The sequence below is a fragment of the Ranitomeya variabilis genome, chromosome 2 (assembly GCF_051348905.1).
Source record: "Ranitomeya variabilis isolate aRanVar5 chromosome 2, aRanVar5.hap1, whole genome shotgun sequence".
Taxonomy (NCBI): domain Eukaryota; kingdom Metazoa; phylum Chordata; class Amphibia; order Anura; family Dendrobatidae; genus Ranitomeya; species Ranitomeya variabilis.
Window position 1 is genome coordinate 123,280,706 of NC_135233.1, and position 16,958 is coordinate 123,297,663.

General features: G+C 52.1%; 40 non-coding genes across 40 annotated transcripts; all 40 read right to left on the reverse strand.

Annotated features, from left to right (window-relative positions):
- Nucleotides 1-121: 121 nt before the first annotated feature.
- LOC143811290 (U5 spliceosomal RNA) lies at nt 122-237 on the reverse strand. Its single transcript, XR_013223576.1, has one exon. It is a non-coding gene; the product is annotated as a U5 spliceosomal RNA (small nuclear RNA).
- Nucleotides 238-546: 309 nt separating this feature from the next.
- LOC143811010 (U5 spliceosomal RNA) lies at nt 547-662 on the reverse strand. The gene has a single exon (XR_013223300.1). It is a non-coding gene; the product is annotated as a U5 spliceosomal RNA (small nuclear RNA).
- Nucleotides 663-972: 310 nt separating this feature from the next.
- Nucleotides 973-1,088, reverse strand: LOC143810464 (U5 spliceosomal RNA). The gene has a single exon (XR_013222918.1). It is a non-coding gene; the product is annotated as a U5 spliceosomal RNA (small nuclear RNA).
- Nucleotides 1,089-1,398: 310 nt separating this feature from the next.
- LOC143811231 (U5 spliceosomal RNA) lies at nt 1,399-1,514 on the reverse strand. Its single transcript, XR_013223517.1, has one exon. It is a non-coding gene; the product is annotated as a U5 spliceosomal RNA (small nuclear RNA).
- A 310-nt stretch (nt 1,515-1,824) lies between these two features.
- Nucleotides 1,825-1,940, reverse strand: LOC143810498 (U5 spliceosomal RNA). Its single transcript, XR_013222950.1, has one exon. It is a non-coding gene; the product is annotated as a U5 spliceosomal RNA (small nuclear RNA).
- A 310-nt stretch (nt 1,941-2,250) lies between these two features.
- On the reverse strand, nt 2,251-2,366 carry LOC143810265 (U5 spliceosomal RNA). The gene has a single exon (XR_013222725.1). It is a non-coding gene; the product is annotated as a U5 spliceosomal RNA (small nuclear RNA).
- A 310-nt stretch (nt 2,367-2,676) lies between these two features.
- LOC143810662 (U5 spliceosomal RNA) lies at nt 2,677-2,792 on the reverse strand. The gene has a single exon (XR_013223102.1). It is a non-coding gene; the product is annotated as a U5 spliceosomal RNA (small nuclear RNA).
- Nucleotides 2,793-3,102: 310 nt separating this feature from the next.
- LOC143810280 (U5 spliceosomal RNA) lies at nt 3,103-3,218 on the reverse strand. The gene has a single exon (XR_013222740.1). It is a non-coding gene; the product is annotated as a U5 spliceosomal RNA (small nuclear RNA).
- Nucleotides 3,219-3,528: 310 nt separating this feature from the next.
- Nucleotides 3,529-3,644, reverse strand: LOC143810663 (U5 spliceosomal RNA). Its single transcript, XR_013223103.1, has one exon. It is a non-coding gene; the product is annotated as a U5 spliceosomal RNA (small nuclear RNA).
- A 309-nt stretch (nt 3,645-3,953) lies between these two features.
- LOC143811011 (U5 spliceosomal RNA) lies at nt 3,954-4,069 on the reverse strand. The gene has a single exon (XR_013223301.1). It is a non-coding gene; the product is annotated as a U5 spliceosomal RNA (small nuclear RNA).
- A 309-nt stretch (nt 4,070-4,378) lies between these two features.
- LOC143811012 (U5 spliceosomal RNA) lies at nt 4,379-4,494 on the reverse strand. The gene has a single exon (XR_013223302.1). It is a non-coding gene; the product is annotated as a U5 spliceosomal RNA (small nuclear RNA).
- A 310-nt stretch (nt 4,495-4,804) lies between these two features.
- Nucleotides 4,805-4,920, reverse strand: LOC143810510 (U5 spliceosomal RNA). Its single transcript, XR_013222961.1, has one exon. It is a non-coding gene; the product is annotated as a U5 spliceosomal RNA (small nuclear RNA).
- Nucleotides 4,921-5,230: 310 nt separating this feature from the next.
- LOC143811232 (U5 spliceosomal RNA) lies at nt 5,231-5,346 on the reverse strand. The gene has a single exon (XR_013223518.1). It is a non-coding gene; the product is annotated as a U5 spliceosomal RNA (small nuclear RNA).
- A 310-nt stretch (nt 5,347-5,656) lies between these two features.
- On the reverse strand, nt 5,657-5,772 carry LOC143810439 (U5 spliceosomal RNA). The gene has a single exon (XR_013222894.1). It is a non-coding gene; the product is annotated as a U5 spliceosomal RNA (small nuclear RNA).
- A 310-nt stretch (nt 5,773-6,082) lies between these two features.
- On the reverse strand, nt 6,083-6,198 carry LOC143810494 (U5 spliceosomal RNA). Its single transcript, XR_013222946.1, has one exon. It is a non-coding gene; the product is annotated as a U5 spliceosomal RNA (small nuclear RNA).
- Nucleotides 6,199-6,508: 310 nt separating this feature from the next.
- LOC143810535 (U5 spliceosomal RNA) lies at nt 6,509-6,624 on the reverse strand. Its single transcript, XR_013222986.1, has one exon. It is a non-coding gene; the product is annotated as a U5 spliceosomal RNA (small nuclear RNA).
- Nucleotides 6,625-6,933: 309 nt separating this feature from the next.
- LOC143810407 (U5 spliceosomal RNA) lies at nt 6,934-7,049 on the reverse strand. The gene has a single exon (XR_013222863.1). It is a non-coding gene; the product is annotated as a U5 spliceosomal RNA (small nuclear RNA).
- A 310-nt stretch (nt 7,050-7,359) lies between these two features.
- LOC143810495 (U5 spliceosomal RNA) lies at nt 7,360-7,475 on the reverse strand. Its single transcript, XR_013222947.1, has one exon. It is a non-coding gene; the product is annotated as a U5 spliceosomal RNA (small nuclear RNA).
- A 309-nt stretch (nt 7,476-7,784) lies between these two features.
- Nucleotides 7,785-7,900, reverse strand: LOC143811013 (U5 spliceosomal RNA). Its single transcript, XR_013223303.1, has one exon. It is a non-coding gene; the product is annotated as a U5 spliceosomal RNA (small nuclear RNA).
- A 310-nt stretch (nt 7,901-8,210) lies between these two features.
- On the reverse strand, nt 8,211-8,326 carry LOC143810476 (U5 spliceosomal RNA). The gene has a single exon (XR_013222929.1). It is a non-coding gene; the product is annotated as a U5 spliceosomal RNA (small nuclear RNA).
- Nucleotides 8,327-8,635: 309 nt separating this feature from the next.
- On the reverse strand, nt 8,636-8,751 carry LOC143811201 (U5 spliceosomal RNA). Its single transcript, XR_013223488.1, has one exon. It is a non-coding gene; the product is annotated as a U5 spliceosomal RNA (small nuclear RNA).
- A 310-nt stretch (nt 8,752-9,061) lies between these two features.
- Nucleotides 9,062-9,176, reverse strand: LOC143810586 (U5 spliceosomal RNA). The gene has a single exon (XR_013223036.1). It is a non-coding gene; the product is annotated as a U5 spliceosomal RNA (small nuclear RNA).
- Nucleotides 9,177-9,486: 310 nt separating this feature from the next.
- LOC143811284 (U5 spliceosomal RNA) lies at nt 9,487-9,602 on the reverse strand. The gene has a single exon (XR_013223570.1). It is a non-coding gene; the product is annotated as a U5 spliceosomal RNA (small nuclear RNA).
- A 310-nt stretch (nt 9,603-9,912) lies between these two features.
- LOC143811233 (U5 spliceosomal RNA) lies at nt 9,913-10,028 on the reverse strand. The gene has a single exon (XR_013223519.1). It is a non-coding gene; the product is annotated as a U5 spliceosomal RNA (small nuclear RNA).
- A 310-nt stretch (nt 10,029-10,338) lies between these two features.
- Nucleotides 10,339-10,454, reverse strand: LOC143810602 (U5 spliceosomal RNA). The gene has a single exon (XR_013223051.1). It is a non-coding gene; the product is annotated as a U5 spliceosomal RNA (small nuclear RNA).
- Nucleotides 10,455-10,764: 310 nt separating this feature from the next.
- On the reverse strand, nt 10,765-10,880 carry LOC143810585 (U5 spliceosomal RNA). The gene has a single exon (XR_013223035.1). It is a non-coding gene; the product is annotated as a U5 spliceosomal RNA (small nuclear RNA).
- Nucleotides 10,881-11,190: 310 nt separating this feature from the next.
- On the reverse strand, nt 11,191-11,306 carry LOC143810505 (U5 spliceosomal RNA). Its single transcript, XR_013222957.1, has one exon. It is a non-coding gene; the product is annotated as a U5 spliceosomal RNA (small nuclear RNA).
- A 310-nt stretch (nt 11,307-11,616) lies between these two features.
- On the reverse strand, nt 11,617-11,732 carry LOC143811014 (U5 spliceosomal RNA). Its single transcript, XR_013223304.1, has one exon. It is a non-coding gene; the product is annotated as a U5 spliceosomal RNA (small nuclear RNA).
- A 310-nt stretch (nt 11,733-12,042) lies between these two features.
- On the reverse strand, nt 12,043-12,158 carry LOC143811015 (U5 spliceosomal RNA). Its single transcript, XR_013223305.1, has one exon. It is a non-coding gene; the product is annotated as a U5 spliceosomal RNA (small nuclear RNA).
- Nucleotides 12,159-12,468: 310 nt separating this feature from the next.
- Nucleotides 12,469-12,584, reverse strand: LOC143810536 (U5 spliceosomal RNA). Its single transcript, XR_013222987.1, has one exon. It is a non-coding gene; the product is annotated as a U5 spliceosomal RNA (small nuclear RNA).
- A 309-nt stretch (nt 12,585-12,893) lies between these two features.
- Nucleotides 12,894-13,009, reverse strand: LOC143811257 (U5 spliceosomal RNA). Its single transcript, XR_013223542.1, has one exon. It is a non-coding gene; the product is annotated as a U5 spliceosomal RNA (small nuclear RNA).
- Nucleotides 13,010-13,319: 310 nt separating this feature from the next.
- Nucleotides 13,320-13,434, reverse strand: LOC143810587 (U5 spliceosomal RNA). Its single transcript, XR_013223037.1, has one exon. It is a non-coding gene; the product is annotated as a U5 spliceosomal RNA (small nuclear RNA).
- Nucleotides 13,435-13,744: 310 nt separating this feature from the next.
- LOC143810405 (U5 spliceosomal RNA) lies at nt 13,745-13,860 on the reverse strand. Its single transcript, XR_013222861.1, has one exon. It is a non-coding gene; the product is annotated as a U5 spliceosomal RNA (small nuclear RNA).
- Nucleotides 13,861-14,170: 310 nt separating this feature from the next.
- Nucleotides 14,171-14,286, reverse strand: LOC143810477 (U5 spliceosomal RNA). The gene has a single exon (XR_013222930.1). It is a non-coding gene; the product is annotated as a U5 spliceosomal RNA (small nuclear RNA).
- Nucleotides 14,287-14,595: 309 nt separating this feature from the next.
- On the reverse strand, nt 14,596-14,711 carry LOC143811267 (U5 spliceosomal RNA). Its single transcript, XR_013223552.1, has one exon. It is a non-coding gene; the product is annotated as a U5 spliceosomal RNA (small nuclear RNA).
- A 310-nt stretch (nt 14,712-15,021) lies between these two features.
- LOC143810686 (U5 spliceosomal RNA) lies at nt 15,022-15,136 on the reverse strand. The gene has a single exon (XR_013223123.1). It is a non-coding gene; the product is annotated as a U5 spliceosomal RNA (small nuclear RNA).
- Nucleotides 15,137-15,446: 310 nt separating this feature from the next.
- LOC143810685 (U5 spliceosomal RNA) lies at nt 15,447-15,561 on the reverse strand. Its single transcript, XR_013223122.1, has one exon. It is a non-coding gene; the product is annotated as a U5 spliceosomal RNA (small nuclear RNA).
- Nucleotides 15,562-15,871: 310 nt separating this feature from the next.
- LOC143810649 (U5 spliceosomal RNA) lies at nt 15,872-15,987 on the reverse strand. Its single transcript, XR_013223091.1, has one exon. It is a non-coding gene; the product is annotated as a U5 spliceosomal RNA (small nuclear RNA).
- Nucleotides 15,988-16,297: 310 nt separating this feature from the next.
- LOC143810636 (U5 spliceosomal RNA) lies at nt 16,298-16,413 on the reverse strand. Its single transcript, XR_013223080.1, has one exon. It is a non-coding gene; the product is annotated as a U5 spliceosomal RNA (small nuclear RNA).
- Nucleotides 16,414-16,722: 309 nt separating this feature from the next.
- LOC143810418 (U5 spliceosomal RNA) lies at nt 16,723-16,838 on the reverse strand. Its single transcript, XR_013222874.1, has one exon. It is a non-coding gene; the product is annotated as a U5 spliceosomal RNA (small nuclear RNA).
- Nucleotides 16,839-16,958: the final 120 nt, after the last annotated feature.

The following is a 16,958-nucleotide window of genomic DNA, read 5'->3' on the forward strand; positions in this document are numbered from 1 at the left end:
GAAGGCCATCCATGGCTACAATATGCAAATGAGGGCCTCTTCCCAGCAACCCCAGGGTTCAGTCTCCCACCGAAACCCCACCCACCCATTCCTTTATTCTGTTGTTGAACCCAGTTAAGGAAGCCCCAGCAAGCTGGAGCATGCAAAAATTGCCACAAAACTCAGTTTTGCTCCTCTCCACGGAAATCTTTAGTAAAAGGCGAAAGATTTTTACGTTCTGAAGAGAAGCTAGAGTATACTGGGCAAGGGCCTCCTCCCGACCTACCACCATGGCAGCAGCCCTCACTTGGCCCATGGAGAGCACCTAGAAGTGGGTGCGTGGTTTGGTGATGGAAAAACAAAAACGGCAACAGCCCATCGTCCGCAGGCTGCTCTGTTCTCAGCTCTATGTGCTGACAGAGCATCACCTGTTCCGCTGCCCGGAAGAAGGCCATCCATGGCTACAATATGCAAATGAGGGTCTCTTCCCAGCAACCCCAGGGTTCAGTTTCCCACCGAAACCCCACCCACCCATTCCTTTATTCTGTTGTTGAACCCAATTAAGGAAGCCCCAGCAAGCTGGAGCATGCAAAAATTGCCACAAAACTCAGTTTTGCTCCTCTCCACGGAAATCTTTAGTAAAAGGCGAAAGATTTTTACGTTCTGAAGAGAAGCCAGAGTATACTGGGCAAGGGCCTCCTCCCGACCTACCACCATGGCAGCAGCCCTCACTTGGCCCAGGGAGAGCACCTAGAAGTGGGTGCGTGGTTTGGTGATGGAAAAACAAAAACGGCAACAGCCCATCGTCCGCAGGCTGCTCTGTTCTCAGCTCTATGCTGCTGACAGAGCATCACCTGTTCCGCTGCCCGGAAGAAGGCCATCCATGGCTACAATATGCAAATGAGGGCCTCTTCCCAGCAACCCCAGGGTTCAGTCTCCCACCGAAACCCCACCCACCCATTCCTTTATTCTGTTGTTGAACCCAATTAAGGAAGCCCCAGCAAGCTGGAACATGCAAAAATTGCCACAAAACTCAGTTTTGCTCCTCTCCACGGAAATCTTTAGTAAAATGCGAAAGATTTTTACGTTCTGAAGAGAAGCCAGAGTATACTGGGCAAGGGCCTCCTCCCGACCTACCACCATGGCAGCAGCCTTCACTTGGCCCAGGGAGAGCACCTAGAAGTGGGTGCGTGGTTTGGTGATGGAAAAACAAAAACAGCAACAGCCCATCGTCCGCAGGCTGCTCTGTTCTCAGCTCTATGCTGCTGACAGAGCATCACCTGTTCCGCTGCCCGGAAGAAGGCCATCCATGGCTTCAATATGCAAATGAGGGCCTCTTCCCAGCAACCCCAGGGTTCAGTCTCCCACCAAAACCCCACCCACCCATTCCTTTATTCTGTTGTTGAACCCAATTAACGAAGCCCCAGCAAGCTGGAGCATGCAAAAATTGCCACAAAACTCAGTTTTGCTCCTCTCCACGGAAATCTTTAGTAAAAGGCGAAAGATTTTTACGTTCTGAAGAGAAGCCGGAGTATCCTGGGCAAGGGCCTCCTCCCGACCTACCACCATGGCAGCAGCCCTCACTTGGCCCAGGGAGAGCACCTAGAAGTGGGTGCGTGGTTTGGTGATGGAAAAACAAAAACGGCAACAGCCCATCGTCCGCAGGCTGATCTGTTCTCAGCTCTATGCTGCTGACAGAGCATCACCTGTTCCGCTGCCCGGAAGAAGGCCATCCATGGCTACAATATGCAAATGAGGGCCTCTTCCCAGCAACCCCAGGGTTCAGTCTCCCACCGAAACCCCACCCACCCATTCCTTTATTCTGTTGTTGAACCCAATTAAGGAAGCCCCTGCAAGCTGGAGCATGCAAAAATTGCCACAAAACTCAGTTTTGCTCTTCTCCACGGAAATCTTTAGTAAAAGGCGAAAGATTTTTACGTTCTGAAGAGAAGCCAGAGTATACTGGGCAAGGGCCTCCTCCCGACCTACCACCATGGCAGCAGCCCTCACTTGGCCCAGGGAGAGCACCTAGAAGTGGGTGCGTGGTTTGGTGATGGAAAAACAAAAACGGCAAAAGCCCATCGTCCGCAGGCTGCTCTGTTCTCAGCTCTATGCTGCTGACAGAGCATCACCTGTTCCGCTGCCCGGAAGAAGGCCATCCATGGCTACAATATGCAAATGAGGGCCTCTTCCCAGCAACCCCAAGGTTCAGTCTTCCACCGAAACCCCACCCACCCATTCCTTTATTCTGTTGTTGAACCCAATTAAGGAAGCCCCAGCAAGCTGGAGCATGCAAAAATTGCCACAAAACTCAGTTTTGCTCCTCTCCACGGAAATCTTTAGTAAAAGGCGAAAGATTTTTACGTTCTGAAGAGAAGCCAAAGTACACTGGGCAAGGGCCTCCTCCTGACCTACCACCATGGCAGCAGCCCTCACTTGGCCCAGGGAGAGTACCTAGAAGTGGGTGCGTGGTTTGGTGATGGAAAAACAAAAACGGCAACAGCCCATCGTCCGCAGGCTGCTCTGTTCTCAGCTCTATGCTGCTGGCAAAGCATCACCTGTTCCGCTGCCCGGAAGAAGGCCATCCATGGCTACAATATGCAAATGAGGGCCTCTTCCCAGCAACCCCAGGGTTCAGTCTCCCACCGAAACCCCACCCACCCATTCCTTTATTCTGTTGTTGAACCCAATTAAGGAAGCCCCAGCAAGCTGGAGCATGCAAAAATTGCCACAAAACTCAGTTTTTCTCCTCTCCACAGAAATCTTTAATAAAAGGCGAAAGATTTTTACGTTCTGAAGAGAAGCCAGAGTATACTGGGCAAGGGCCTCCTCCCGACCTACCACCATGGCAGCAGCCCTCACTTGGCCCAGGGAGAGCACCTAGAAGTGGGTGCGTGGTTTGGTGATGGAAAAACAAAAACGGCAACAGCCCATCGTCCGCAGGCTGCTCTGTTCTCAGCTATATGCTGCTGACAGAGCATCACCTGTTCCGCTGCCCGGAAGAAGGCCATCCATGGCTACAATATGCAAATGAGGGCCTCTTCCCAGCAACCCCAGGGTTCAGTCTCCCACCGAAACCCCACCCACCCATTCCTTTATTCTGTTGTTGAACCCAATTAAGGAAGACCCAGCAAGCTGGAGCATGCAAAAATTGCCACAAAACTCAGTTTTGCTCCTCTCCACGGAAATCTTTAGTAAAAGGCGAAAGATTTTTACGTTCTGAAGAGAAGCCAGAGTATACTGGGCAAGGGCCTCCTCCCGACCTACCACCATGGCAGCAGCCCTCACTTGGCCCAGGGAGAGCACCTAGAAGTGGGTGCGTGGTTTGGTGATGGAAAAACAAAAACGGCAACAGCCCATCGTCCGCAGGCTGCTCTGTTCTCAGCTCTATGCTGCTGACAGATCATCACCTGTTCCGCTGCCCGGAAGAAGGCCATCCATGGCTACAATATGCAAATGAAGGCCTCTTCCCAGCAACCCCAGGGTTCAGTCTCCCACCGAAACCCCACCCACCCATTCCTTTATTCTGTTGTTGAACCCAATTAAGGAAGCCCCAGCAAGCTGGAGCATGCAAAAATTGCCACAAAACTCAGTTTTGCTCCTCTCCACGGAAATCTTTAATAAAAGGCGAAATATTTTTACGTTCTGAAGAGAAGCTAGAGTATACTGGGCAAGGGCCTCCTCCCGACCTACCACCATGGCAGCAGCCCTCACTTGGCCTAGGGAGAGCACCTAGAAGTGGGTGCGTGGTTTGGTGATGGAAAAACAAAAACGGCAACAGCCCATCGTCCGCAGGCTGCTCTGTTCTCAGCTCTATGTGCTGACAGAGCATCACCTGTTCCGCTGCCCGGAAGAAGGCCATCCATGGCTACAATATGCAAATGAGGGCCTCTTCCCAGCAACCCCAGGGTTCAGTCTCCCACCGAAACCCCACCCACCCATTCCTTTATTCTGTTGTTGAACCCAGTTAAGGAAGCCCCAGCAAGCTGGAGCATGCAAAAATTGCCACAAAACTCAGTTTTGCTCCTCTCCACGGAAATCTTTAGTAAAAGGCGAAAGATTTTTACGTTCTGAAGAGAAGCCAGAGTATACTGGGCAAGGGCCTCCTCCCGACCTACCACCATGGCAGCAGCCCTCACTTGGCCCATGGAGAGCACCTAGAAGTGGGTGCGTGGTTTGGTGATGGAAAAACAAAAACGGCAACATCCCATCGTCCGCAGGCTGCTCTGTTCTCAGCTCTATGTGCTGACAGAGCATCACCTGTTCCGCTGCCCGGAAGAAGGCCATCCATGGCTACAATATGCAAATGAGGGTCTCTTCCCAGCAACCCCAGGGTTCAGTTTCCCACCGAAACCCCACCCACCCATTCCTTTATTCTGTTGTTGAACCCAATTAAGGAAGCCCCAGCAAGCTGGAGCATGCAAAAATTGCCACAAAACTCAGTTTTGCTCCTCTCCACGGAAATCTTTAGTAAAAGGCGAAAGATTTTTACGTTCTGAAGAGAAGCCAGAGTATACTGGGCAAGGGCCTCCTCCCGACCTACCACCATGGCAGCAGCCCTCACTTGGCCCAGGGAGAGCACCTAGAAGTGGGTGCGTGGTTTGGTGATGGAAAAATAAAAACGGCAACAGCCCATCGTCCGCAGGCTGCTCTGTTCTCAGCTCTATGCTGCTGACAGAGCATCACCTGTTCCGCTGCCCGGAAGAAGGCCATCCATGGCTACAATATGCAAATGAGGGCCTCTTCCCAGCAACCCCAGGGTTCAGTCTCCCACCGAAACCCCACCCACCCATTCCTTTATTCTGTTGTTGAACCCAATTAAGGAAGCCCCAGCAAGCTGGAACATGCAAAAATTGCCACAAAACTCAGTTTTGCTCCTCTCCACGGAAATCTTTAGTAAAATGCGAAAGATTTTTACGTTCTGAAGAGAAGCCAGAGCATACTGGGCAAGGGCCTCCTCCCGACCTACCACCATGGCAGCAGCCTTCACTTGGCCCAGGGAGAGCACCTAGAAGTGGGTGCGTGGTTTGGTGATGGAAAAACAAAAACAGCAACAGCCCATCGTCCGCAGGCTGCTCTGTTCTCAGCTCTATGCTGCTGACAGAGCATCACCTGTTCCGCTGCCCGGAAGAAGGCCATCCATGGCTTCAATATGCAAATGAGGGCCTCTTCCCAGCAACCCCAGGGTTCAGTCTCCCACCAAAACCCCACCCACCCATTCCTTTATTCTGTTGTTGAACCCAATTAACGAAGCCCCAGCAAGCTGGAGCATGCAAAAATTGCCACAAAACTCAGTTTTGCTCCTCTCCACGGAAATCTTTAGTAAAAGGCGAAAGATTTTTACGTTCTGAAGAGAAGCCGGAGTATCCTGGGCAAGGGCCTCCTCCCGACCTACCACCATGGCAGCAGCCCTCACTTGGCCCAGGGAGAGCACCTAGAAGTGGGTGCGTGGTTTGGTGATGGAAAAACAAAAACGGCAACAGCCCATCGTCCGCAGGCTGCTCTGTTCTCAGCTATATGCTGCTGACAGAGCATCACCTGTTCCGCTGCCCGGAAGAAGGCCATCCATGGCTACAATATGCAAATGAGGGCCTCTTCCCAGCAACCCCAGGGTTCAGTCTCCCACCGAAACCCCACCCACCCATTCCTTTATTCTGTTGTTGAACCCAATTAAGGAAGACCCAGCAAGCTGGAGCATGCAAAAATTGCCACAAAACTCAGTTTTGCTCCTCTCCACGGAAATCTTTAGTAAAAGGCGAAAGATTTTTACGTTCTGAAGAGAAGCTAGAGTATACTGGGCAAGGGCCTCCTCCCGACCTACCACCATGGCAGCAGCCCTCACTTGGCCCAGGGAGAGCACCTAGAAGTGGGTGCGTGGTTTGGTGATGGAAAAACAAAAACGGCAACAGCCCATCATCCGCAGGCTGCTCTGTTCTCAGCTCTATGCTGCTGACAGATCATCACCTGTTCCGCTGCCCAGAAGAAGGCCATCCATGGCTACAATATGCAAATGAAGGCCTCTTCCCAGCAACCCCAGGGTTCAGTCTCCCACCGAAACCCCACCCACCCATTCCTTTATTCTGTTGTTGAACCCAATTAAGGAAGCCCCAGCAAGCTGGAGCATGCAAAAATTGCCACAAAACTCAGTTTTGCTCCTCTCCACGGAAATCTTTAGTAAAAGGCGAAATATTTTTACGTTCTGAAGAGAAGCTAGAGTATACTGGGCAAGGGCCTCCTCCCGACCTACCACCATGGCAGCAGCCCTCACTTGGCCTAGGGAGAGCACCTAGAAGTGGGTGCGTGGTTTGGTGATGGAAAAACAAAAACGGCAACAGCCCATCGTCCGCAGGCTGCTCTGTTCTCAGCTCTATGCTGCTGACAGAGCATCACCTGTTCCGCTGCCCGGAAGAAGGCCATCCATGGCTTCAATATGCAAATGAGGGCCTCTTCCCAGCAACCCCAGGGTTCAGTCTCCCACCAAAACCCCACCCACCCATTCCTTTATTCTGTTGTTGAACCCAATTAAGGAAACCCCAGCAAGCTGGAGCATGCAAAAATTGCCACAAAACTCAGTTTTGCTCCTCTCCACGGATATCTTTAGTAAAAGGCGAAAGATTTTTACGTTCTGAAGTGAAGCCAGAGTATACTGGGCAGGGGCCTCCTCCCGACCTACCACCATGGCAGCAGCCCTCACTTGGCCCAGGGAGAGCACCTAGAAGTGGGTGCGTGGTTTGGTGATGGAAAAACAAAAACGGCAACAGCCCATCGTCCGCAGGCTGCTCTGTTCTCAGCTCTATGTGCTGACAGAGCATCACCTGTTCCGCTGCCCGGAAGAAGGCCATCCATGGCTACAATATGCAAATGAGGGCCTCTTCCCAGCAACCCCAAGGTTCAGTCTCCCACCGAAACCCCACCCACCCATTCCTTTATTCTGTTGTTGAACCCAGTTAAGGAAGACCCAGCAAGCTGGAGCATGCAAAAATTGCCACAAAACTCAGTTTTGCTCCTCTCCACGGAAATCTTTAGTAAAAGGCGAAAGATTTTTACGTTCTGAAGAGAAGCCGGAGTATACTGGGCAAGGGCCTCCTCCCGACCTACCACCATGGCAGCAGCCCTCACTTGGCCCAGGGAGAGCACCTAGAAGTGGGTGTGTGGTTTGGTGATGGAAAAACAAAAACGGCAACAGCCCATCGTCCGCAGGCTGCTCTGTTCTCAGCTCTATGCTGCTGACAGATCATCACCTGTTCCGCTGCCCGGAAGAAGGCCATCCATGGCTACAATATGCAAATGAAGGCCTCTTCCCAGCAACCCCAGGGTTCAGTCTCCCACCGAAACCCCACCCACCCATTCCTTTATTCTGTTGTTGAACCCAATTAAGGAAGCCCCAGCAAGCTGGAGCATGCAAAAATTGCCACAAAACTCAGTTTTGCTCCTCTCCACGGAAATCTTTAGTAAAAGGCGAAATATTTTTACGTTCTGAAGAGAAGCTAGAGTATACTGGGCAGGGGCCTCCTCCCGACCTACCACCATGGCAGCAGCCCTCACTTGGCCCAGGGAGAGCACCTAGAAGTGGGTGCGTGGTTTGGTGATGGAAAAACAAAAACGGCAACAGCCCATCGTCCGCAGGCTGCTCTGTTCTCAGCTCTATGTGCTGACAGAGCATCACCTGTTCCGCTGCCCGGAAGAAGGCCATCCATGGCTACAATATGCAAATGAGGGCCTCTTCCCAGCAACCCCAAGGTTCAGTCTCCCACCGAAACCCCACCCACCCATTCCTTTATTCTGTTGTTGAACCCAGTTAAGGAAGCCCCAGCAAGCTGGAGCATGCAAAAATTGCCACAAAACTCAGTTTTGCTCCTCTCCACGGAAATCTTTAGTAAAAGGCGAAAGATTTTTACGTTCTGAAGAGAAGCCAGAGTATACTGGGCAAGGGCCTCCTCCCGACCTACCACCATGGCAGCAGCCCTCACTTGGCCCAGGGAGAGCACCTAGAAGTGGGTGCGTGGTTTGGTGATGGAAAAACAAAAACGGCAACAGCCCATCGTCCGCAGGCTGCTCTGTTCTCAGCTCTATGCTGCTGACAGATCATCACCTGTTCCGCTGCCCGGAAGAAGGCCATCCATGGCTACAATATGCAAATGAAGGCCTCTTCCCAGCAACCCCAGGGTTCAGTCTCCCACCGAAACCCCACCCACCCATTCCTTTATTCTGTTGTTGAACCCAATTAAGGAAGCCCCAGCAAGCTGGAGCATGCAAAAATTGCCACAAAACTCAGTTTTGCTCCTCTCCACGGATATCTTTAGTAAAAGGCGAAAGATTTTTACGTTCTGAAGTGAAGCCAGAGTATACTGGGCAAGGGCCTCCTCCCAACCTACCACCATGGCAGCAGCCCTCACTTGGCCCAGGGAGAGCACCTAGAAGTGGGTGCGTGGTTTGGTGATGGAAAAACAAAAACGGCAACAGCCCATCGTCCGCAGGCTGCTCTGTTCTCAGCTCTATGTGCTGACAGAGCATCACCTGTTCCGCTGCCCGGAAGAAGGCCATCCATGGCTACAATATGCAAATGAGGGCCTCTTCCCAGCAACCCCAGGGTTCAGTCTCCCACCGAAACCCCACCCACCCATTCCTTTATTCTGTTGTTGAACCCAGTTAAGGAAGCCCCAGCAAGCTGGAGCATGCAAAAATTGCCACAAAACTCAGTTTTGCTCCTCTCCACGGAAATCTTTAGTAAAAGGCGAAAGATTTTTACGTTCTGAAGAGAAGCCAGAGTTTAATGGGCAAGGGCCTCCTCCCGACCTACCACCATGGCAGCAGCCCTCACTTGGCCCAGGGAGAGCACCTAGAAGTGGGTGCGTGGTTTGGTGATGGAAAAACAAAAACGGCAACAGCCCATCGTCCGCAGGCTGCTCTGTTCTCAGCTCTATGCTGCTGACAGAGCATCACCTGTTCCGCTGCCCGGAAGAAGGCCATCCATGGCTACAATATGCAAATGAGGGCCTCTTCCCAGCAACCACAGGGTTCAGTCTCCCACCGAAACCCCACCCACCCATTCCTTTATTCTGTTGTTGAACCCAATTAAGGAAGCCCCAGCAAGCTGGAGCATGCAAAAATTGCCACAAAACTCAGTTTTGCTCCTCTCCACGGAAATCTTTAGTAAAAGGCGAAAGATTTTTACGTTCTGAAGAGAACCGGAGTATACTGGGCAAGGGCCTCCTCCCGACCTACCACCATGGCAGCAGCCTTCACTTGGCCCAGGGAGAGCACCTAGAAGTGGGTGCGTGGTTTGGTGATGGAAAAACAAAAACGGCAACAGCCCATCGTCCGCAGGCTGCTCTGTTCTCAGCTCTATGCTGCTGACAGAGCATCACCTGTTCCGCTGCCCGGAAGAAGGCCATCCATGGCTACAATATGCAAATGAGGGCCTCTTCCCAGCAACCCCAGGTTTCAGTCTCCCACCGAAACCCCACCCACCCATTCCTTTATTCTGTTGTTGAACCCAATTAAGGAAGCCCCAGCAAGCTGGAACATGCAAAAATTGCCACAAAACTCAGTTTTGCTCCTCTCCACGGAAATCTTTAGTAAAAGGCGAAAGATTTTTACGTTCTGAAGAGAAGCCAGAGTTTACTGGGCAAGGGCCTCCTCCCGACCTACCACCATGGCAGCAGCCTTCACTTGGCCCAGGGAGAGCACCTAGAAGTGGGTGCGTGGTTTGGTGATGGAAAAACAAAAACAGCAACAGCCCATCGTCCGCAGGCTGCTCTGTTCTCAGCTCTATGCTGCTGACAGAGCATCACCTGTTCCGCTGCCCGGAAGAAGGCCATCCATGGCTTCAATATGCAAATGAGGGCCTCTTCCCAGCAACCCCAGGGTTCAGTCTCCCACCAAAACCCCACCCACCCATTCCTTTATTCTGTTGTTGAACCCAATTAACGAAGCCCCAGCAAGCTGGAGCATGCAAAAATTGCCACAAAACTCAGTTTTGCTCCTCTCCACGGAAATCTTTAGTAAAAGGCGAAAGATTTTTACGTTCTGAAGAGAAGCCGGAGTATACTGGGCAAGGGCCTCCTCCCGACCTACCACCATGGCAGCAGCCCTCACTTGGCCCAGGGAGAGCACCTAGAAGTGGGTGCGTGGTTTGGTGATGGAAAAACAAAAACGGCAACAGCCCATCGTCCGCAGGCTGCTCTGTTCTCAGCTCTATGCTGCTGACAGAGCATCACCTGTTCCGCTGCCCGGAAGAAGGCCATCCATGGCTACAATATGCAAATGAGGGCCTCTTCCCAGCAACCCCAGGGTTCAGTCTCCCACCGAAACCCCACCCACCCATTCCTTTATTCTGTTGTTGAACCCAATTAAGGAAGCCCCTGCAAGCTGGAGCATGCAAAAATTGCCACAAAACTCAGTTTTGCTCTTCTCCACGGAAATCTTTAGTAAAAGGCGAAAGATTTTTACGTTCTGAAGAGAAGCCGGAGTATACTGGGCAAGGGCCTCCTCCCGACCTACCACCATGGCAGCAGCCCTCACTTGGCCCAGGGAGAGCACCTAGAAGTGGGTGCGTGGTTTGGTGATGGAAAAACAAAAACGGCAACAGCCCATCGTCCGCAGGCTGCTCTGTTCTCAGCTCTATGCTGCTGACAGAGTATCACCTGTTCCGCTGCCCGGAAGAAGGCCATCCATGGCTACAATATGCAAATGAGGGCCTCTTCCCAGCAACCCCAAGGTTCAGTCTTCCACCGAAACCCCACCCACCCATTCCTTTATTCTGTTGTTGAACCCAATTAAGGAAGCCCCAGCAAGCTGGAGCATGCAAAAATTGCCACAAAACTCAGTTTTTCTCCTCTCCACAGAAATCTTTAGTAAAAGGCGAAAGATTTTTACGTTCTGAAGAGAAGCCGGAGTATACTGGGCAAGGGCCTCCTCCCGACCTACCACCATGGCAGCAGCCCTCACTTGGCCCAGGGAGAGCACCTAGAAGTGGGTGCGTGGTTTGGTGATGGAAAAACAAAAACGGCAACAGCCCATCGTCCGCAGGCTGCTCTGTTCTCAGCTCTATGCTGCTGACAGAGCATCACCTGTTCCGCTGCCCGGAAGAAGGCCATCCATGGCTACAATATGCAAATGAGGGCCTCTTCCCAGCAACCCCAGGGTTCAGTCTCCCACCGAAACCCCACCCACCCATTCCTTTATTCTGTTGTTGAACCCAATTAAGGAAGACCCAGCAAGCTGGAGCATGCAAAAATTGCCACAAAACTCAGTTTTGCTCCTCTCCACGGAAATCTTTAGTAAAAGGCGAAAGATTTTTACGTTCTGAAGGGAAGCCGGAGTATACTGGGCAAGGGCCTCCTCCCGACCTACCACCATGGCAGCAGCCCTCACTTGGCCCAGGGAGAGCACCTAGAAGTGGGTGCGTGGTTTGGTGATGGAAAAACAAAAACGGCAACAGCCCATCGTCCGCAGGCTGCTCTGTTCTCAGCTCTATGCTGCTGACAGATCATCACCTGTTCCGCTGCCCGGAAGAAGGCCATCCATGGCTACAATATGCAAATGAAGGCCTCTTCCCAGCAACCCCAGGGTTCAGTCACCCACCGAAACCCCACCCACCCATTCCTTTATTCTGTTGTTGAACCCAATTAAGGAAGCCCCAGCAAGCTGGAGCATGCAAAAATTGCCACAAAACTCAGTTTTGCTCCTCTCCACGGAAATCTTTAGTAAAAGGCGAAAGATTTTTACGTTCTGAAGAGAAGCCAGAGTATACTGGGCAAGGGCCTCCTCCCGACCTACCACCATGGCAGCAGCCCTCACTTGGCCTAGGGAGAGCACCTAGAAGTGGGTGCGTGGTTTGGTGATGGAAAAACAAAAACGGCAACAGCCCATCGTCCGCAGGCTGCTCTGTTCTCAGCTCTATGCTGCTGACAGAGCATCACCTGTTCCGCTGCCCGGAAGAAGGCCATCCATGGCTTCAATATGCAAATGAGGGCCTCTTCCCAGCAACCCCAGGGTTCAGTCTCCCACCAAAACCCCACCCACCCATTTCTTTATTCTGTTGTTGAACCCAATTAACGAAGCCCCAGCAAGCTGGAGCATGCAAAAATTGCCACAAAACTCAGTTTTGCTCCTCTCCACGGAAATCTTTAGTAAAAGGCGAAAGATTTTTACGTTCTGAAGAGAAGCCAGAGTATACTGGGCAAGGGCCTCCTCCCGACCTACCACCATGGCAGCAGCCCTCACTTGGCCCAGGGAGAGCACCTAGAAGTGGGTGCGTGGTTTGGTGATGGAAAAACAAAAACGGCAACAGCCCATCGTCCGCAGGCTGCTCTGTTCTCAGCTCTATGCTGCTGACAGAGCATCACCAGTTCCGCTGCCCGGAAGAAGGCCATCCATGGCTACAATATGCAAATAAGGGCCTCTTCCCAGCAGCCCCAGGGTTCAGTCTCCCACCGAAACCCCACCCACCCATTCCTTTATTCTGTTGTTGAACCCAATTAAGGAAACCCCAGCAAGCTGGAGCATGCAAAAATTGCCACAAAACTCAGTTTTGCTCCTCTCCACGGATATCTTTAGTAAAAGGCGAAAGATTTTTACGTTCTGAAGTGAAGCCAGAGTATACTGGGCAAGGGCCTCCTCCCGACCTACCACCATGGCAGCAGCCCTCACTTGGCCCAGGGAGAGCACCTAGAAGTGGGTGCGTGGTTTGGTGATGGAAAAACAAAAACGGCAACAGCCCATCGTCCGCAGGCTGCTCTGTTCTCAGCTCTATGTGCTGACAGAGCATCACCTGTTCCGCTGCCCGGAAGAAGGCCATCCATGGCTACAATATGCAAATGAGGGCCTCTTCCCAGCAACCCCAGGGTTCAGTCTCCCACCGAAACCCCACCCACCCATTCCTTTATTCTGTTGTTGAACCCAGTTAAGGAAGCCCCAGCAAGCTGGAGCATGCAAAAATTGCCACAAAACTCAGTTTTGCTCCTCTCCACGGAAATCTTTAGTAAAAGGCGAAAGATTTTTACGTTCTGAAGAGAAGCCAGAGTTCAATGGGCAAGGGCCTCCTCCCGACCTACCACCATGGCAGCAGCCCTCACTTGGCCCAGGGAGAGCACCTAGAAGTGGGTGCGTGGTTTGGTGATGGAAAAACAAAAACGGCAACAGCCCATCGTCCGCAGGCTGCTCTGTTCTCAGCTCTATGCTGCTGACAGAGCATCACCTGTTCCGCTGCCCGGAAGAAGGCCATCCATGGCTACAATATGCAAATGAGGGCCTCTTCCCAGCAACCACAGGGTTCAGTCTCCCACCGAAACCCCACCCACCCATTCCTTTATTCTGTTGTTGAACCCAATTAAGGAAGCCCCAGCAAGCTGGAGCATGCAAAAATTGCCACAAAACTCAGTTTTGCTCCTCTCCACGGAAATCTTTAGTAAAAGGCGAAAGATTTTTACGTTCTGAAGAGAACCGGAGTATACTGGGCAAGGGCCTCCTCCCGACCTACCACCATGGCAGCAGCCCTCACTTGGCCTAGGGAGAGCACCTAGAAGTGGGTGCGTGGTTTGGTGATGGAAAAACAAAAACGGCAACAGCCCATCGTCCGCAGGCTGCTCTGTTCTCAGCTCTATGCTGCTGACAGAGCATCACCTGTTCCGCTGCCCGGAAGAAGGCCATCCATGGCTTCAATATGCAAATGAGGGCCTCTTCCCAGCAACCCCAGGGTTCAGTCTCCCACCAAAACCCCACCCACCCATTCCTTTATTCTGTTGTTGAACCCAATTAACGAAGCCCCAGCAAGCTGGAGCATGCAAAAATTGCCACAAAACTCAGTTTTGCTCCTCTCCACGGAAATCTTTAGTAAAAGGTGAAAGATTTTTACGTTCTGAAGAGAAGCCAGAGTATACTGGGCAAGGGCCTCCTCCCGACCTACCACCATGGCAGCAGCCCTCACTTGGCCCAGGGAGAGCACCTAGAAGTGGGTGCGTGGTTTGGTGATGGAAAAACAAAAACGGCAACAGCCCATCGTCCGCAGGCTGCTCTGTTCTCAGCTCTATGCTGCTGACAGAGCATCACCAGTTCCGCTGCCCGGAAGAAGGCCATCCATGGCTACAATATGCAAATAAGGGCCTCTTCCCAGCAGCCCCAGGGTTCAGTCTCCCACCGAAACCCCACCCACCCATTCCTTTATTCTGTTGTTGAACCCAATTAAGGAAGCCCCAGCAAGCTGGAGCATGCAAAAATTGCCACAAAACTCAGTTTTGCTCCTCTCCACGGATATCTTTAGTAAAAGGCGAAAGATTTTTACGTTCTGAAGTGAAGCCAGAGTATACTGGGCAAGGGCCTCCTCCCGACCCACCACCATGGCAGCAGCCCTCACTTGGCCCAGGGAGAGCACCTAGAAGTGGGTGCGTGGTTTGGTGATGGAAAAACAAAAACGGCAACAGCCCATCGTCCGCAGGCTGCTCTGTTCTCAGCTCTATGTGCTGACAGAGCATCACCTGTTCCGCTGCCCGGAAGAAGGCCATCCATGGCTACAATATGCAAATGAGGACCTCTTCCCAGCAACCCCAGGGTTCAGTCTCCCACCGAAACCCCACCCACCCATTCCTTTATTCTGTTGTTGAACCCAGTTAAGGAAGCCCCAGCAAGCTGGAGCATGCAAAAATTGCCACAAAACTCAGTTTTGCTCCTCTCCACGGAAATCTTTAGTAAAAGGCGAAAGATTTTTACGTTCTGAAAAGAAGCCAGAGTATACTGGGCAAGGGCCTCCTCCCGACCTACCACCATGGCAGCAGCCCTCACTTGGCCCAGGGAGAGCACCTAGAAGTGGGTGCGTGGTTTGGTGATGGAAAAACAAAAACGGCAACAGCCCATCGTCCGCAGGCTGCTCTGTTCTCAGCTCTATGCTGCTGACAGAGCATCACCTGTTCCGCTGCCCGGAAGAAGGCCATCCATGGCTACAATATGCAAATGAGGGCCTCTTCCCAGCAACCCCAGGGTTCAGTCTCCCACCGAAACCCCACCCACCCATTCCTTTATTCTGTTGTTGAACCCAATTAAGGAAGACCCAGCAAGCTGGAGCATGCAAAAATTGCCACAAAACTCAGTTTTGCTCCTCTCCACGGAAATCTTTAGTAAAAGGCGAAAGATTTTTACATTCTGAAGAGAACCGGAGTATACTGGGCAAGGGCCTCCTCCCGACCTACCACCATGGCAGCAGCCCTCACTTGGCCTAGGGAGAGCACCTAGAAGTGGGTGCGTGGTTTGGTGATGGAAAAACAAAAACGGCAACAGCCCATCGTCCGCAGGCTGCTCTGTTCTCAGCTCTATGCTGCTGACAGAGCATCACCTGTTCCGCTGCCCGGAAGAAGGCCATCCATGGCTTCAATATGCAAATGAGGGCCTCTTCCCAGCAACCCCAGGGTTCAGTCTCCCACCGAAACCCCACCCACCCATTCCTTTATTCTGTTGTTGAACCCAATTAAGGAAGCCCCAGCAAGCTGGAGCATGCAAAAATTGCCACAAAACTCAGTTTTGCTCCTCTCCACGGAAATCTTCAGTAAAAGGCGAAAGATTTTTACGTTCTGAAGAGAACCGGAGTATACTGGGCAAGGGCCTCCTCCCGACCTACCACCATGGCAGCAGCCCTCACTTGGCCCAGGGAGAGCACCTAGAAGTGGGTGCGTGGTTTGGTGATGGAAAAACAAAAACGGCAACAGCCCATCGTCCGCAGGCTGCTCTGTTCTCAGCTCTATGCTGCTGACAGAGCATCACCTGTTCCGCTGCCCGGAAGAAGGCCATCCATGGCTACAATATGCAAATAAGGGCCTCTTCCCAGCAACCCCAGGGTTCAGTCTCCCACCAAAACCCCACCCACCCATTCCTTTATTCTGTTGTTGAACCCAATTAAGGAAAACCCAGCAAGCTGGAGCATGCAAAAATTGCCACAAAACTCAGTTTTGCTCCTCTCCACGGATATCTTTAGTAAAAGGCGAAAGATTTTTACGTTCTGAAGTGAAGCCAGAGTATACTGGGCAAGGGCCTCCTCCCGACCTACCACCATGGCAGCAGCCCTCACTTGGCCCAGGGAGAGCACCTAGAAGTGGGTGCGTGGTTTGGTGATGGAAAAACAAAAACGGCAACAGCCCATCGTCCGCAGGCTGCTCTGTTCTCAGCTCTATGCTGCTGACAGAGCATCACCTGTTCCGCTGCCCGGAAGAAGGCCATCCATGGCTACAATATGCAAATAAGGGCCTCTTCCCAGCAACCCCAGGGTTCAGTCTCCCACCGAAACCCCACCCACCCATTCCTTTATTCTGTTGTTGAACCCAATTAAGGAAACCCCAGCAAGCTGGAGCATGCAAAAATTGCCACAAAACTCAGTTTTGCTCCTCTCCACGGATATCTTTAGTAAAAGGCGAAAGATTTTTACGTTCTGAAGTGAAGCCAGAGAATACTGGGCAAGGGCCTCCTCCCGACCTACCACCATGGCAGCAGCCCTCACTTGGCCCAGGGAGAGCACCTAGAAGTGGGTGCGTGGTTTGGTGATGGAAAAACAAAAACGGCAACAGCCCATCGTCCGCAGGCTGCTCTGTTCTCAGCTCTATGTGCTGACAGAGCATCACCTGTTCCGCTGCCCGGAAGAAGGCCATCCATGGCTACAATATGCAAATGAGGGCCTCTTCCCAGCAACCCCAGGGTTCAGTCTCCCACCGAAACCCCACCCACCCATTCCTTTATTCTGTTGTTGAACCCAGTTAAGGAAGCCCCAGCAAGCTGGAGCATGCAAAAATTGCCACAAAACTCAGTTTTGCTCCTCTCCACGGAAATCTTTAGTAAAAGGTGAAAGATTTTTACGTTCTGAAGAGAAGCCAGAGTAAACTGGGCAAGGGACTCCTCCCGACCTACCACCATGGCAGCAGCCCTCACTTGTCCCAGGGAGAGCACCTAGAAGTGGGTGCGTGTTTTGGTGATGGAAAAACAAAAACGGCAACAGCCCA